General features: G+C 44.6%; 1 pseudogene; it reads right to left on the bottom strand.

Moving 5' to 3' along the window:
* Positions 1-3,718: 3,718 nt before the first annotated feature.
* LOC123430512 lies at positions 3,719-7,306 on the bottom strand (annotated as a pseudogene).

The following is a 7,306-nucleotide window of genomic DNA, read 5'->3' as shown; positions in this document are numbered from 1 at the left end:
CGTTGTTGGATCGACACACCCATGATTTTCTGTCCTCTTCCCTTCTTGGCAGGAGATTTTTCGATGGAAGACCTAGCACGCGGCCGGCGGTTGTAGCTTCATCGCTGGTGCACTCAAGTTGGGAACAAATATCTAAACTATGCGTACAACTTCCTAGGCCCTTTTATTTTCATGGTGGGCCATTTCCTCTTCCTGGGATTTGGGCCTTTTGGCAGCAATAGTTTGCATGGGCCCTAGCTATGGGAGGTGCACGGGGGGCAAAGCAGGTCACGAACAGTTGTCTAAGAAGAAATATTGGCAACCAACTGATCGCTATCAAGGCAGGACGCGATCGTTAGGGGGGGTCTCGCCCCCCTCGCCCCCCCTTGGAATCGTCCCTGCATGTGGTGTGGTTTCTTCTAGGTGATATGCATATGAGTTGATGTTATGCATTGGAGAAAACAGCCCCACTTTGCAACACTTGTGCTCCTCCTCATGTGCATATGTGAGAGGGCATGGTGATTTGTATGTATGGATAGCTTGGTAGAAGTGGTTGTAAAGTTGATGTGCATGACACAAACATGGGGTTCAAACCCCCATGTCACTTTGTCATTGTGCACATGAGCTCAACCATGTAGTAGTTGATATAGTGAAACTACAAGAAATGATGCACTATCCACTAGGCATTATTTGGAGTAGTTCCCTCTTCCTTAATTTGTGGTCACTTGTTCCAAGTAAGTGCCCACATGTTATATATGATTTTGGGGTAGAATCTCCCAAGGAATCCAGTGGTGAAGTTAGTTTTGCCATTAGGATACTTTCTGGAGTTAACATATTCAGATGTGTTGCAAGTTTGCTCTTTGTTTCCATGGAATAGGTGGATCCCAAGGGCATGAGCTTTTGTGTGGTAGTAGTAGGGATTTTGCTCTACACCATAGTGGTGTCATTTGTATCTTGGTGTTACTTATGTGCAAATTATGCCTAGACAAAGTGGGCATGTGGCTGGAAATTCCAGCTTAGTGAAATCTGGAATTTCACTAAGTCTGAGAATCTGGAAACATTTTCTTCTCTTGTAGATGAGGTTGTGCTGGTCATTGTGTTGTGATCTAGCCTTAGTTTAGTGCTAGGAAATTGGACCTGATATGTTTGTGAAGCTCCCTGTTAAATTTCATCCCATTTGGAGTCCTGTAGGTTATGTTTTGGATGCTGTCAAAAAGCTTTAGAACAAAGACAAAAAGTCAGGTGCAGGAATTTTCACTAAGTCCCTGAGATCTGATGGTTTTGGGAAAGTTTGCAGCCTTGTATCTTCCTGTGTATAATTCCTTTTGGTGTGATTCTTGCTTGTGCTTGTAGTATTCTTGGTTGGCTACAGCCACATATATTATTTGTCGTATTTGGAGGGCTGTAGCTATGTTGCATGTAGCTCACAAAGTGCTAAGATGCAGATTGTGTAGTATTGTCATTTTGATGTTTGTGAGTGCTTAGTTGATGTTGTGGTGTTCTTCCTTGCTCCAATCCATTCATGTTGGGTTGTTATTTGTCTTGGCAACCTGGGAATACCAGATTTGTGCCATTTGAGTGTGTGGTGTTGATTCTTACACGTAGGGCTTCATATCTTGTTTCGTTGATTCCCGTTGATCCGTAGCTCCGATTGTATTGTTCTTTATATGGTTTTGCATCGATTTCTCGAGACGCACCTGATCATGTCATTCTCATGCATGTCAAAATAGCTTAGGGTACAGTTCTGTCCAGGAACTTGTAGTAGCTTTTTTTGCTTGTGCTAGTGATAGAAATAGTGATGCATGCTCATTCTTCATCTCATGCATCATGTGCTTGTTGCATCTTAAGGTGTTGTTGATCATTGGATGTTATTATTATGTTGGGTAGCACCGGGATCGGAGAACGAGTACGTGGTTTCGGGAGAGTACGTGTAGGACGAACAAGAACCATTCCAAGCTGAGGAAATCACAGGCAAGATGATATGACCTTGATTCCATCTCTAGACTTGTTATGCTAGTTTGCATTTTCATGTCATATTGCTCGCTGCCTACCACGGAATTAAATTGCCTCCTGATATGCCATGAACCCATACACTGATCCATTCCTAGCAAAACTTGAATGGCTAAGTAGGCTTTGTTCAGCTACTAATGTTAGTGTTGCTAGATGCAGGTGCTTTGACTCATGTGATAACATGAGCTTGATATCATTATCTTAAATTCTGTTATTTAATTAATGCATCTATATACTTGGTAAATGACGGAAGGCCTAGCCTTTTGTCGGGTGCTTTGTTCCGTTATTGTCGCCTTAGTTACCGGTTACTGGTGTTTGATTCCATAATGATCGCTCCTAACACGTTCGAGGTTGTTATGGGGACCCCCTTGATAAATCGCGTAGTGTTAAGACTTGTCCGGCAGGACCCAACATTGGTTTTAATCTGCTAATCACATAATAATCTGCATAGGGAATAGCTACCCCGAGGAATTTAATCAACAACCCGGGCCAGTGCTCCTCATGAGTGTTGGTCCCACCTGAGCGATGTCCGGGGCCCCACTGGTCACCCAGAGGTTTAGCCATCCCGACATCTAGCTCATCCGTCGTGTCCTGAGACTGAGATACGCGGCTCTTATCAGGGTCGTCGACACAACGGGAGATCCTGCTAGTCTTGCCTTACCTTAGCGATATATCTTGCGTATAGGAATCCCAGTGAAGCTTTGGTTTCCCCAGAGTTGAGGTTTTCCTCTAAGGAATCCGACGAGATCACGAGATTCGTGATAGAGGATTACTTTGCGGCCCGTGTACGTTTGTGATGGACTAGTTAGAGCACCCCTGCAGGGTTTAATCTTTCGGAAAGCCGTGCCCGCGGTTATGTGGTAACTTGGAATATTTTGTTAACATCCGGTATTAGATAACTTAAACTTAAGCTAATAAAATTGCCAACTGTGTGCGTAACCGTGACTGTCCCCTCGAAGATCTCTCTTCGATCGGGAACACGGTGGGGTTATGAATGACGTAGGTAGGTGTTCATGATCACATAGTGATCAAGTATTCACGACCGCTAGTATAGTCCACTCTCATTCATGTTCTACGTAAGTTAGCCACTAAATCAAGCTTAGGATGCTGCAACCTTAAACACATCACCTTATCCTACCTAATAACTTGACTAGTTCTGGCACCAAGGTCTTAGATTGCTGAGTCCCCGTGGCTCACGGATTCCTCCAAAATCCCAACAGGTTCAGGTACTCCAGAGACAGATGATCCCGACGACACTCAGCTGGCGTGGCAGTACGACGAGGAGACAGACCGTCTTTACGTGAACTATCCAGAAGATTGAGGCGTGGTCGTGATCGTGGGCCTGCAGGCAGGGTAGCATAGCCTTTCTATGTTTTGTAGTCCGTAGCGGAACTACCTTGGTTGTATGTGTGATGTACTCTGAGATATGTATGAGAAGGCAATTGAATCCCTGATTGTCTATCTTTATTATTATGTATGTGCTGTGTTACCTGTTTGCGAGACGCTTAGATGCGCTCCTTTCCAATTCGGGGCCTCGATCCCCAGATCGGAAAGGGCCGCATCTTGATCGTTACATTAGGCGTCAGCAGGAACTGGACGCCATCGACACTCTTACTGCTGACCTCAGGATGATGGCTCTTCGCTTAGCGTCGTCGCTCCCCCCTCCACCTACCGAGCCGGACTAGTCGCTCCGCTTCGCACGCGTAAGGGCCTCCCGCCTGTCTTTTGTTTTTTTTCTTCAGGGCTTGTTGAGTTGTGTCCTCGGCAGAACCTTTTTGTACTCTATGTTGTGGTATCTTGTGTGTGTGTGTGACTCTTTTTGTACCTTGTGGCTGTGGTGGTTGCTTTATCTATAAAGCGGGGCGAAAGCCTTCTTCGGTATAAGTTGTCTAAGAAGATGCACCTTTTTTTCATGGTGGTTGTAAAAACTTCTTACTTGGTGTCCATTTGATGACTTTGCCCGAATTATGGATGTTCGTGTTTATTTTCCATCATAGAGAATTATTTTGTAATACATACGTCTCAAATATAGTTGTCTATGTAGTAGTGAATAAGCAACTTACAACTCGCACATCTCAAAGAATGAAGTAAGTATTGGGAATAGATCTTCGTAAAAAAGTAGTGGCATATTTGGCTACAATGCTTGCTTTGCCATAAGAAAAGTAAATAACAAATGATTTGGAGACCGCAAGCTCGCCTCCTTCCATTATTCCTTCTACTCCACACTACAACTCCAAAATATTTGTAGTAAATACTCTCTCTAAGTTATTATTAGTACATTGAAGTTGCAGCATCAGATTGTTCCACTATAGCTGCAAGGAGTCTTGGCATCGGGGGCATATCAATCTCCTGTAGACCCTCGAGAACACGGACCACTTCACTCATAGCCGGCCGATCAAACTCACCATCTTGGATGCACCAAGATGCAACTTTGCAAACCCTTTCAGCCTCTTCCAAATCGAAGTCACCATGCAATTGTGTATCCACTAAACTCTTCACATCTCCCCCGTGAAGCTTCCTGATGGCTTGCACAGGGAAATATTCATGATGCTGGTAACTGTTCCTGCTGCTCTTAGTGTTGTGTGATATTTCAGGTGAGGAATTCCTCCTTCCTGATATAACTTCTAGCAGTACCATGCCGAATCCGTAAACGTCGACTTTTGGTGTGATCGCCACTCCGCTAAGCCACTCTGGGGCAAGATAACCTATAGTTCCTCTGAATGAAGTCAGAATTCGGCTAAAATCCCTCCCCACAAATGCTGCTAATCCAAAGTCTGCAACTTTAGGAACAAATGATGCATCCACAAGTATGCTCTCTGGCTTAATATCACAGTGTATGATGCACTCGCGACAACTCTGATGCAAGTAGGACAATCCTCTAGCAATTCCTAGGGATATCTGATATCTGGTGTTCCAGTTTAGCACAACGGTATCAACATTGTTGCTCTTCTTAAACAGATGACGATCAAGAGAACCATTTAACATGTGCTCGTACACAAGTAATCTGTGATCACCTTCGCAGCAGAAACCAACCAATTTTACTAGGTTGATATGTTGGATTAGTCCAATTGAGCTCACCTCGGCCCTGAATTGCTTCTCTCCTTGACGGACACCATCAAGCCTTTTCACTGCTACAGTAGTCTTCGCATCACTTAACACCCCCTTGTACACAGAACCAAAACCTCCACCACCCAGCTTCTCAGAAAAGTTTTTAGTAGCACGAACTAAATCAGTATATCTGAAGGCTATAATCCCACCAACACTGCCTTGATTGTCATAGTATAATGGAAGAAAACCACACCACTTAAATTTGTTCCTCCAAATCAGTAACAGCAACATGAGCATGAGTAACCCAAAACCAATAATACTTGCAGCGGTAACAACTCCAACATTCGGTTTTCTTTTGTTTTTCCTCAAACTTGGCATGAAATTTTTGGCAGCAAGACGGAGATAAATAACATCTTTAGAAGTGTATTCAATGCCATCATTACGAGTTACACTAAGCAACTCCCCGTTCCAGACAGAGCATTTGCTATCATTATAGGAATAAGCAGTGCAGGAGCAGGAACCGAGACAAGTTTCTTCGCATTCGCTCTGAGTGCTAGCAACGGCTATGATTTGTGGGTTGTAGGGCAATGTAACTTGAGCAATGGGCTGGAACATGTCTGTTGAACTTGTGATGTTTTTGTCACTGATGCAATGTAAAGGTGTATTTCTGATGCATCCTCCTGTTCGATCTTGAACCTTCCAATCCTGCGGCGACTTCTGAGAGAAGCTCTCCATGCAGTCACATGATGGATTTGGATTGCCTCTGCAGACTGTAAAAGGTCCACAGGCAGCAGGCGTGTTGCAGGGATCGTCAGGTTGGGCATATATGATTTGACAAGACCGAGTAGCTTGCGACCAGTGATTCAGCTTTATCTGACCAGACATGTCTACTGAGACATACAGAAGGCGATGATTCATTGTGTGAAGTGTACATGTAGTACTCCTCTTGGTTGTTATCAACATATACTAGGTTATATAAACCTCTCTTTTTTGGGTCGAGGTTATATAAACCTTTGGTCAGAGAATTCGAATCAAGCAGTGAGTTGAGTACTCGTACAAGATTGAATGATGATGTTGTGGAGGATGCGTACTGCCAATACACTACAGATGGGTTGTTGCGGCGACTGAAGACAAGTCCCCTGGTGTCTTCTAATTCAATGTTGTATGAGCCGAGCCCGGGATCAATGAGGCTCTTCTTTGAGATGGGTCGGCGAGTGAAACTAGTGACCTTGTTTCGGCCTAACTTGGCACCAGCAAGCACAACATCTGTTGGGTAGTCGAAGCTCTGCCATGCCAGTATGTCAGATGACCGGCTCTCTTTGAGGACAAAGTTTCCACTGTTCAAGAGAACGGCAGAACTAGTGGTGTTGATGCTGCTGTGTGTCCTATTATTGACAATGTGAGTGGACCAGACAATGGATTCATTGTTGGCGGCATGGTTTACTATGACAAGATTGCCATCTCTTGATATCTTGAGCTGTGATAGGTTGACATCGGGGTTGGTGATGGGCTGATCCCTATTAGCAATCCATACAGTTGTGAAAACTGGGATCTTATTGAACCATATGCCAAGGTACCACAAGCTGGGGCTGGGAGACGTGGTGTTGTGGGATGACTTACTGCTGGTGCTTGCTGACTGGAACTGAAAGAAGCCAAGCGCGAACTCGCCGTTTCTCGAGACGAGCTGGTCACCGAAGGCCAGCTCTTGGCCTTCCATGAGAGTATCATTGCTTGCAGCTGCAGAGGAGGAGCGCAAATGAGTAGTGTGCAAGAGGAGAAGCCCGAGTGATAATATGCAGAGGGGAGGCATGGAGAAGAATGTGAATGCTATTCAGAGAAGCAGAAGAGAATGTGTATATAGAGAGAGGATGGGAGAGGCTGAGCCTAAAAATGTATAGTTAGGCATGCATGCATGTTCAGCTGACTGACCAGAGAATTCACTATAATCCACTTTGGACCAATTATTCTGAATCGGGCAGCACTAGCTACTACTTGTGCACCCACTTTGGCTACTACTTGTGCACCCACTTTGGCTGCAACTTGTAATCCCAATTATGCATGCTATATATGCACCCACTTTGGCTGCAACTTGATCGAAGAAAATATTACCATAAAAAGTAGGTGCTGGATTAGCGTGTCTACAAGGAGGGCCTTGAATGAAGCTTCCACCAAGCGAGCTGCATAGAACCACCATGGACGACCATGGTCAAGGTCAAGTCAATCATGAGGTTTCCACCAAGCTTACCAAACAGAGCCTTCAGTGTTTTAG

Source organism: Hordeum vulgare, chromosome 2H (genome assembly GCF_904849725.1).
Source record: "Hordeum vulgare subsp. vulgare chromosome 2H, MorexV3_pseudomolecules_assembly, whole genome shotgun sequence".
NCBI lineage: Eukaryota > Viridiplantae > Streptophyta > Magnoliopsida > Poales > Poaceae > Hordeum > Hordeum vulgare.
Note: the sequence above shows the minus strand (reverse complement) of the source record. Positions and strands in the feature narration are given on the sequence as shown.